At 39.3% G+C, this 10795-nt stretch overlaps 1 long non-coding RNA gene across 1 annotated transcript; it reads right to left on the bottom strand.

The window, feature by feature from the left end:
- Positions 1-314: 314 nt before the first annotated feature.
- On the bottom strand, positions 315-8690 carry LOC107977566. The gene is made up of 3 exons (XR_004770016.1): positions 8556-8690; positions 7926-7983; positions 315-351 (listed from the first exon to the last, which is right to left on the bottom strand). It is a non-coding gene; the product is annotated as an uncharacterized LOC107977566 (long non-coding RNA).
- Between the last annotated feature and the right edge of the window lie 2105 nt (positions 8691-10795).

A 10795-nucleotide genomic window follows, 5' to 3' on the forward strand; every position in this document is an offset into this window, starting at 1 on the left:
TTTTGTTCGCCAGGAGATCTGAACACTGTCTCCTTTTTCACCATGAAGGGTGGTGTCCCTTCCTCACCAGCGTTGACAGTCTGGCTATGAGGATGTAGATCGGGGCACTGGAGTCTGTGGCTGATATGATCTCCCTGACCTCTTGTGTCTCCCCTTGACTGCTTCACATTGTTTCAGGTGTGGGACCGGAAAACCGCATTGCTGAATACATACCACTAGCTTTGTAGTGAGTGCAATAACACAAGGCTAAACGTTAAAAATGGAATTTTCTTGGTGAACCAAGCAGAGACATTTTCATTTTATTCATCACTTACCTCCACCACTGCAGTGTCCTCCAGTCTCTATGTATTTCTAAAAAAAATACAGTAAATGGAGATTAAGAGGTGTGTGAGGTGTGGATGCTATGGTGACAAAGTTCAATACGCTGAACAGAAGCGAGAGATTTTCATTTTCCAAAAGGCAGCAGCAAACAGCCTTGCTGACCAAACAGCTACACTTATTTTAAGGAATAGAATGGAAAGGCTGCCTAGTTGCAGAGATGGCTCTCACAGAGGGAGGCCTGGGAGATGCCAACTTGGGTTTGTGTGCATTCTAACATCCTGAGAAACCATTATCCCACAATGTAAGTTTATATCCAGCATCGACTGGATGGCCTCGGATCGTTCATTGCTTCGTGCCTGAAGACACATTAGTGTAAGTGGTGTAATGATGATAACTGTCCTCTACAGAGTGGCTGTAGGGTGCCAGGCACCACGTGAGCAATTACACTATGGAGTTTAGTGGCTATGCTAGGGCTTGGTGTTGAGGTGAAATGTGATAATGAAAGTGAGATGCTTAGCTTGGTGCCTGGCACAAAGTGTTCGATAGGGTCAGGTAGCCCTCGTTCTGTCATGGATGCTTTGAGAGGCAGCCTGGGTTAACACAGTGACAGACTCTCACTTTGACCACGGGCTAAAGCCCGACTTTCCAATTGGGAACAGGTGAACGTCTCTGGGCCTCAGTTTCCTTACTGTGAAGTGAGAATGACAATATCTTCTATATGGTGGGGCTGTTAGGATGGATTTTTTTTTTAAACAATACTTCATTAAAGCGCAGGTGAAGTGCTTGCCATTTTCTACTGCTTTGCATATTCTTCTGCTGGTCCTTACAAACATATGTGGGCATGTTTCACAGACGAGGCTGAGCTGACATTCTCAGACCCAGGGCCCAGAAGTGGTAGAGCCACAGCTCAAACTGGGACACTCCTGCTTTCAAAGTGCCACATTGCCGAATAAATAAGCAGGGATGCTATTTGGCAAGCACAAGTCTTCCCTTTCCCCCACATTTGGTGCTTTGATTTATTATACTAGTAACTTTCTGGTTCACTTTAGTAGGAACTTTGGCCTACAGGATTTTTATTATCCAACATAGGATTTGTTCAGGGCTGTGCCCAGGGTTTCATTATTATTGTGGTTATTGTATTTAGAACTTGTTTGTACAAGTTTCCTCAGATAAAAGATAGAATTTCCATTATTGAAAAATACATCATTTTGAAAAGGAAGACAGAAGTGTATCTTTCTTACTTTTGTCATTTATTTTTCACTTTTTTTTCCAGATAAAGCTCCATGATATAGTTCAGGCTGGCTTCAAACTCAAAACACTCCTGAGTGCAGGTATTAAGGACAGGTGCCACCATGACCATCTCTGGCTTTACTTTTTACAAGTACATTTTATGACAGGGATGCATTATTTAAAACCCTGTACTTCTATGGCAGAATTCCAGAGGATGGTTGAGAGAATAGATGTCCTTCTTCTGTCAGTTTCTGTTTGATGAACAGATTGATGAGGAGGTGCTCATAGCGCTGAGGACAAGTTAAGTGATAATGAACTTACATGACCACATGACCAATGAGAAAACAGGAGAGTAATTCATCCACCATGTCAAAGTTTATGGTACTCTCAAAGCAGGTACTATAATGATCCAGGCCTCATGGTTCTAACTTCAGGTGAACTGAGAGGCATGAAGCTTATGTGTTGGGAATTTTTGATACTCCCTGGTATATAGAAGTATTGTAAAAGTTGGTGGACTCATATCAGAGTTACCCATGTCAAACTGGGGCAAAAAATGGAGCAGAAGAAGAACACAAAGAGGAGGCTTTCAGGAGTATTTTTCCCAACCACAAGAATTATCTCAAGAAAGATTTTTTTAAGCTGCAGTTTACTATATGAGTCACCCAAAGTGATAGCCACTTATACAGGACATTGACTGACACCCATCTTCCCAATCAGATCCCACCAAACAGCCTGCTGTGATGGACAGTTTTCACCTGATAACTGTAGCTCCCTTCCAAACAGGGCTCCCCAGTTACTGGGTAACACTGTGGGTGCCAGTAAGATTTTTTTTTAAACACCATACATAGACTTTAGTTTTCCAACAAAAACTCCAATATTTCTTTGTTTCTTAGACATACTACGGGCTTTTGAATATGACTCTTGGATTGCAGTCTTGTTCTTCTTTGATTCTCAAATGAAATATTCTTTTGTATGATGTATTGGTTGATTTTGACAGGCTACTTATTCAGTGACTCCCCTCATCCTGCTACACACCTAAAATGTGGCCATCAGAGGTACAATTCATTTCTTTTTCTTGTCAGTTGGGTTTAGCTATTGTCATTCTCTCAACATTCAAGTGGATGTATCTTCATATTTTTCTGAACTCTAAGGTGTAGGGAAACATAATAGAAGAAAAGACTCTAACCTTCCTCCCTGCCGGCTGTTGACCTAGCTCCATGGCAGGGAGTTCCTCAGTCACCCTTGTTTTTCATATTTAGAAAACTGGTGTAGGAATCTGACTTCTGAAGGGATCTAGACTGAGTCTCTATTGCTTAAGACATCATCATCTGTTCCTTATAGTATTTTCTTCCTCCTTCCTGAAACAAAGCCTCTTTATTTTTATAATTCTTTGTCTTGAAGAAAGGTTTCTTGCAGAGATTGAAAATTCATCACAAATGTAATGAGAATTATAGAAAAATGAAGTGAGAGCTATCCTGGGCATCTAGAGGTCAGAGAATAGAGACTAAGCATTAACTAGTGTGTACATATGTATACAATTACTTATGAATACATACGTTGTAGAATATTAGCTTAAGATGTGTTACATTCATGTATACTGTGGAATATTTGTTTAATGATGCAAAGATTGTTATGTGTTGCATTCTTTTATGTTGCATTTGTTTAACTCTAGAAAGATGTGCTGCTTTGCCTGTCTAAAACATCTGATTGGCCTAATAAAGAGCTGAATGGCCAATAGCGAGGCAGAAGAATGGATAAGTAGGGCTGGCATGCAGACAGAATGAATTGGAGGATAAATCTAGTCACTAGAGAGAAAGAGGGAAGAGTTAGAAAAGGAGGAGAGGAGGATGTTAGGGACCAGCTACCTAGCCACCCAGCCAGCAAGGGGTAAGAAGGGAAGAAAGACATATAGAATAAAGAAAGGTAAAAATCCCAGAGGCAAAATGTAGAAGAAGAGAAATATGTTAATTTAAGTTAGAAAAACTGGCTAGAAATCAGCCCAGCTAAGGCTGGGCATTCTTTTTTTTTTCCATTTTTATTATTTTTTTTTATTTTATTAGTTCAAATTAGGAACAACTTGCTTCAGATGTCAATCCCTTCTCCCTCTCCCACCCCTCCCCCAAACATCCCACCTGCCCCTAGCCATCCCCCCTCCACTCCAAGGCTGGGCATTCTTAAGTAAGAATAAGTTTCAGTGTATTTACTTGAGAGATGACCACCAAAGAGAAAAAATCCCAACTACATGCATTCTTGGGTTTTTATTGTGCATTTTAGTTTAATCAAACAATCAATCAATCAATGATAGTCAAAGTTAGTAGAGAAAAATCACATTTGGGTGATATGGAGTGGTTTTGCTTTACATAGAATTTTTTTAGTTTGTGCTTTGCAAGCTAAGTTCCTCTTGCTTCTGGCCCCTCTGTGACTGTTGGCATTGACGGCTTTGCAGCTGCTGCAACATTGCTGCTTGTTAGAGTGTCCTTGAGTCTTTCTGGTCTTGTTCCTGTTCTGTGACTCCTTGCAAAAGAGCTACGTTAAGAATGAACCATGCTGTGTCTGCTCTATCACAGATCAATTAAGATGCTGCATTGATTTGCTGTAAACTTTGCTTTAGTCTTTTTACATAACAAATTGGTTAGATTCACAATTTATTGGTCATTTAACCATGATTCTCTGCTTTCCATAAATTTTTATCTCCTTAATTCCCATCCACGGCTCTATGTTTGTCTTAAAAACTTAAATTCATTCATATACTATTTTATTTGCAGAATAAGACACAAGATATCCTCACATTTTATCTCCACCTCCAATCCATTTTTCAACCTAAAAGTCAACCTCATTTATCACTTACAAAGGTGTTTTGAATAAAAAGTCCTTATAGTGTAGATGTCAACAAGATGTCACTTTGCCATGACTGTAATTGAGCTTTTGTTAATGGTTCTATAGCTATTCATTTAACACAAAGAGGCAGAACAAAGTTTTTTGGAAGTCATCTGTGGTGTTCTCTCAGCATTCACACATCAAAAATATCATAGGGGGATGGTAGAGCTTAGAGCAGAGTGAAACATCCATGATGGATGCTGTATTAATGGATGTAAGGACAGCAAAAATGATGTGTCTGAGTGAGAAATAAATTGGTTCACTTTGGTGGTGCATAAATTCTATCAAGCCATTTGGACGCAGTTTAATAAATTTTGTTTCATTGCATGAAATGGTTTCCTATTAGCTGAAAGGGGTGGAGGCTCATGAGAGAGAAAAACTATGCAAAAGGAAGTCACAAATGTGTTGATTAGATTAACAATTGAGAGGAAAGAGGACTCTGAGAAAGAGGAAATGGGGCAGAAGACAGTGAGTTGCTCTGTGTGGTTTGGCTTTCTCTGTAAGTCATAGTCTTCTTTTCTCCAAGTGTAGGGAGTGCTTTACTCTTGCTTTTCTGCATAACAAATTACTGCAAGCAAGCAGGTGCCTCACACCTTCTGTGGGTTAGGAGGGTAAACAAGACCAAGCTGAGTATTGCCAAGTCAGTGGGTCAGCTTCAAACCTACACAGGGCACTGAGAAATTTCTCATCTTTGTAGCCAGGAAGGCCCTCATATCATGCAGACCTTTGTTCAGAGACTCATCACAAATTCTAGAGGCTGTCTCTCATTCTATGTGACCTTGTCCTCATTGTAAGGCCTGTTATTACATGACCATGGGCATCTGTAAAGGAGGGCCATTCAGAGACTATGGCAAATCTATTAGCAGGCGAGAACTAGGCAGAGCATTATTTCAGTGATATTCCAGGACCTTGCCATCTTCTGTGACTAAGACACAAGTTACAGGTCGTGTCCTCACTTGAGAGCAGGGGAATCTTAAAAGGACAAGAAAATCATCTGTCCCTTTACATTTAATCAGGACATTTGAGTCATGTGTAGTAATGGAAATCAGCTCCATCTCGGTAAGAAAGTGTTTTCAGATGTGTGTGACTCTCTTCAGTCTGCTAGGCAGAAGAGGAAGCCACATCCTTCAGACATTTTGCTGTCATATCTGACTTCCTCAGTGTCAGTTGATGTGTTTATCTTCAGAAGTTTGTTGGGTGAGAAAATCATAATGAACTAAAATCTGCCTTGGTGTGCTTCCATCTATTTGAGATTTTCTTAACGGAAGGATAATAGGTGTTCTTTTGAATTATATCAAAGTGACATTGGTGTCCCAGCATGTGGCATGATTCTTACTCAGTTACTAAGAAGAACTGATCTACAAAGATCTCCTCAGATGTATCCATTTCTGCACCAGCTAACATCTCCTGAAAAATCATATATATATATATATATATATATATATATATATATATATATTAATTAGTTTGAATCAAAGACACTAAATTCACTGACCCCAGGAATGAGGAGGCTTTTACTGAAAGCTGCTTAGAGCTGCTGCTGATTTATAGACAAGATGATGATTATTTTTCTACTTAAGGAACTGAGTGGCTTATGGTCCTCTGAGGGGCTGGCTCTAGGATGCTACCATTAGCTTTGTTTTGATGGTTTTCCTTTCATAATAATTAATCTAATTTCTCTCTCCATTCGTAGTTTCCCCATCCCTGGTCATTTATTCTCCAAATTGCTTTTGGGCACTCCTTAATGCTTGCATTACCACATCTACAGACCTAATATGAATAGCATGTTCAGCCTTGAAAGCGAACACTAATTGAATTTGCTTGCATCCAGTGATTTTAATGGGACTCTGGAGTGTTGTTCAGTGACAACGTTTATATGGAAGACACTGAAAAAATTAACATGTTACATTTAGTAAATTAACAATTACTTAGCTCCATTATATCAAGCCAGTCATGTACATTTATTAATACTATATCTACAAAGCATGGCTTTCATATAGGTTTCGGTACTTTTTCTTATCATATGATACTGCTTACAGTCAACTCCATATCTTCCACTAACAAAAACTGAAATATGTAAAATAAATATTAAATTAAAAAATATAATGACTACTTCTTAGGTGACCACAACTGTCTAAGAAATAAACCACTACTTTCACTCATCTTCGTTTTCACAGATCTCTTGGTTTTATGACTCAGAAAAAGCTGGTCTATCACTGCTTCCAGGGGCAAATGTTAGATCTGTCACTGCTTCCAGGGGCAAATGTTAGATCTGTCACTGTTCCTAGGGGCAAATGGTAGTTGCCTACTCACCTTTGGGTCAGTCATCTCCTTACTATTCTTGTGGAGGTGAGAGTAGTGAGATGTACAATGTCTACAGGTGGACTTCAGAAAACTAAAATGAAATCTTAGTTTCATTTTAGTGTTCACAAGTATTCACAAGTAACATTATATGGACTGAGTGAGTTATATTTAGGAATATCTGTAAATATGTATGTGTATAATACACTTAGACACATGTGTATATACAAATATGTGCATACACAGTGCATGTGTGCGGATGTATATACACATATTACATATATTCATGCAATAATAATTGTGCCATGAGTTTGAAGGAGAGTGGGAAGGGTACATGGGAGGGTTGGAAGGAAGGAAGGGATGGGAGAAATGTTATAATTATGTTATACTCTAAAAAAATTGATGTGTAGAGCCAGCTGGTGGTGGCAAATACCTTTAATCCTGGCACTTGGGAGGCAGAGGCAGGCAGAACTCTGTGAGTTCCAGATCAGCCTGGTCTACAAGAACTAGTTCTAGGTCAGGCTCCAAAGCTACACAGCCTGTCTCGAAAAACAAACAAACAAACAAAAATTGATGTGTTTAGGCTTGACCTCTGTTCTAAAGAAGCTTAGAAAAAGCAGCCTTTCTTTTAAAGTCAAATCTCTATGTGACACCTGGAACTCAATAGCCATCTTGAAGCCACTAGGGAAATTCCCATTCTCAACATGGCAGAGTGAAAAGAGGATAGGAAGTCAGGTCTATATTGTTATCTCCTGGATCAGCCTCTTCTGGAGATGTCCCACCTTAGTTAAAAGCTGGGGTAGGAAGATGGCCTTGCCATTTAAGTTAAGCTCAGTCATCCCTGCCCCTCCTTTCTCTACTCCTTCTACCTCACTCCCACCAAGGATGTGGCTTCATCCACAAAGGTCCCTGGGACCAGATCACAGCAAGCTGCTGCCCAGGAGCTGGTCTGAGGCCCTGCTCTCACTCATTGTTTTCTTCTGAGTCAGTTGTTGATGTCCCTAAAACCTCTCAATGTGTGGAAATGATTAAGGGGCAATGAGTAATCCCCTGTCTACCAAGCAACCACTCACCTGCTATATGGATTTAGAATCCTGGTCTTATTAAAAGAGTTATATGGGGGTTTTCAACTCTGAGTAGATTTTCTTAGTTCCTGGTGTCCTATCTGGAGCCCAAAAGTCTAGATTTAGACCCACCTTGCTTCTGTTTATGGATCTTAGGTCAATCATCTGCCAAACTCTGGATCTTGCATTCCTAGGTGGCAGATAGAGAATGTTAGGCATTTTCCATACTTCCTGATGAGAAAAACTGATTTTTAATATGGGGAAATTATGGGAACAGGGGTAAGCTCCCTACTTAAAGCTATGTGACTCTAGGTACATTAACTAACCTTTCTGAACTTTAGAGTCCTTGCTTATAAAAATGGAAATAATGTCTCATAGGACAGTGGCAAGAATCAAATAAGATATATATGTTTAACTGCTATTTGTCAACAACAAAGTGTTATATAAATATAGGGTGAGAGCATATTGTTATAATTAAAATCATAGCTTGTCATTTGTAGCTCATTGTAAAGTTGGTATTTGTGTTTTCAGCACTAAAGGCTAATAATATCCTTGGTCTATGCTATTAGTACCCCAGTAAGCTTTTCAAGGGCCCGCAAGGTCAAAATTCTTTTCATAATGATGTCAACATGTTATTTTACATGTCACTTGTTCTCTAAAAACTTGGAGTTTTCTAGAAGCTATGTGGGCTATGTTATTACAACTCATTGCACGCAGAGGCAGATGTGAGGTTTCCCAAAAGTCTGCATTACAGCCACTCACCTGGTATGTCTGGGGAGGACAGTGATCACGATGAAAATCTGCCACTACTCTGAGAAGAGGGCTCTGCGCTTAAAGCTCTTGCTGCAGAAGTCTGATAGTCTGAGTTCAGATTCCCAGAACACACATAAAATCCGGACACAGTAGCACATGTCTGCATTCCCATCACTCCTGAAGGGAGACAGTAGGTGGAGCCAGGAAAATCCCTGGAAGTTCATAGGCTTGTTTGTTGTAAGCAGGGGTAAGCAAGAGAGACTTCGTCTCAAAAAAAAGTGGGAGGTGAGGAATGACACATGAAGTTATCCTCTGGCCTTCACAAGTGTGCTATGGCATATATATGCTTTCACTCATGTGTATGAGTGAAACATGAACACACACACAGCATCATATATACATAACATAACACACATACACAAGATTTAAAAGCCTGCCCCTCACCTTAAGATGTAGTGAGTTTCTTTGAAATGAATTACTATAATTTAATTTTTCAGTTTAATTTCCAATATGATGGGAATCCACAGATATAACCCACCCAAGTCAAAGATATTAGAAATATTCACTGTGTCTTAAGGTTATAGCAACCCTCTAGTGGAGATGGGGCTTCTTGCCTCTGCTCCTGGGCTGTCTTCTCCTGCTTTCCAGGTTGGCTGTCTTTTTGCTGTACTGGTGGCTTTAGCTAAGTACCAGCCTCTGACTTCCCTCTGACTCTTCTGTGCTTCCAGCCTGAGCTCCCAGGATGTAGGAAGACCTTGTTTTTCTGATCTCATCCATTCTTGGTTTTCTTCTTTTGTGTCCTACAACCAAGGAAACTCTCTTTCAGGCAACTCAACAAGGCAGACTGGTACTTGATTTGGCTTTGTGTTTGTCCTCTCTGTGACCAAAAGCTCTTCCTGGTTTGGAAGATCTCCATAATTCTGACCTTGCTGGGAGGACAGAGCCCTATTTAGAAACTGAAGGGCACTGTCTTGCCCTTCTAGGTTACAAGAATATGGTGTGTAGTAGAGACTGGACTAGCTGAAGTGAAGGCCTACCTGTATGTATGTGTGTGTATACATCTGTTTGTCTCTGTCTTATGTGTGTTTCTTCTCTGCTTGTCTTATGTGCCCCAGCTTCCAATTAGGCAAGTTATGTGATTTCCCTTCAGTATATTCCTTTTCTAAGTTAGCCAGAGACTATTTCTATTGTTTACAGTGAGTAACAAACAATACTTGGATGAGCTTCTGTGTACCCCTCAATCATGTTCTAAGCACTCTATAGACATAAACTCATTTAGTATGACGACAGTGCTGTGAGAAAATACCACTTTGTTGTTTTCACAGTATAGCACAGACTAATTTTAAACTCAAGACCCTCCTGTCTCAGCTGCCTGAATTCTGGGATTACAGGTATGTACCACGATGTCTAATTTATAATCCTATGTGTCTACTCAACCTCTGGCATGCAAATATAGATGATTGACTCAGAGATTTAACTTACTGCTTGACAAATAGCAGAGACTGGTACTAATAGAAATTGGAACATTGCACTGATTCTTACAACTATGATCCTTTTTAGTGTGTAGAGATATATGTTAACTTATATGTGAAGTATAAGACTAACAGTAATTAATGATTGTCTATTACAACTTTTCCTAAATTATAAAAATTCACTTCTAGTTGACTTTTACATGTATGATGAGATGGTATTTAGCATCTGACAAATAACAGTCTATCTATCTATCTATCATTTATCAATCTATCTATCTATATATCATCTGCTATGTATGTATGTATGTATGTATGTATGTATGTATGTATGAGTTGTTGCTACTGATTCACCAGCAGGAGGGATGAAGAATGACAAGGGCTCAGTATGATCAACCTTTACTGTATTTTCTGTTATAACTCAGAATAATAAAACCAATTGTATTTTTTACCTGAATCCCCATACTCTTTCACTTACCAGAGGCTTAGCAGGAGCTTACATACGATATTGCCTGCTGTATTTAAAATAAAATTGAAATAAGGTAGTGGAATAAATAAAAAGGAAGAAAATAATCAAACAAGAAATAGATTTCGGGCCATTAGCTCAGTTCCATGCACTGTATTGTGTAATTACCAACCATATGACTTTTCGGCAATTACATCATCACACACAGTGAAACTACATTCAACGGTAATCCTAAAACCACAGTAGTGGCAATATAATATTAATAACTCTGAATGTGGTTACAGAAAGCTAATGTCTATGGTTCAGCAAATACT

This window comes from Cricetulus griseus, chromosome 5, assembly GCF_003668045.3.
Source record: "Cricetulus griseus strain 17A/GY chromosome 5, alternate assembly CriGri-PICRH-1.0, whole genome shotgun sequence".
NCBI lineage: Eukaryota > Metazoa > Chordata > Mammalia > Rodentia > Cricetidae > Cricetulus > Cricetulus griseus.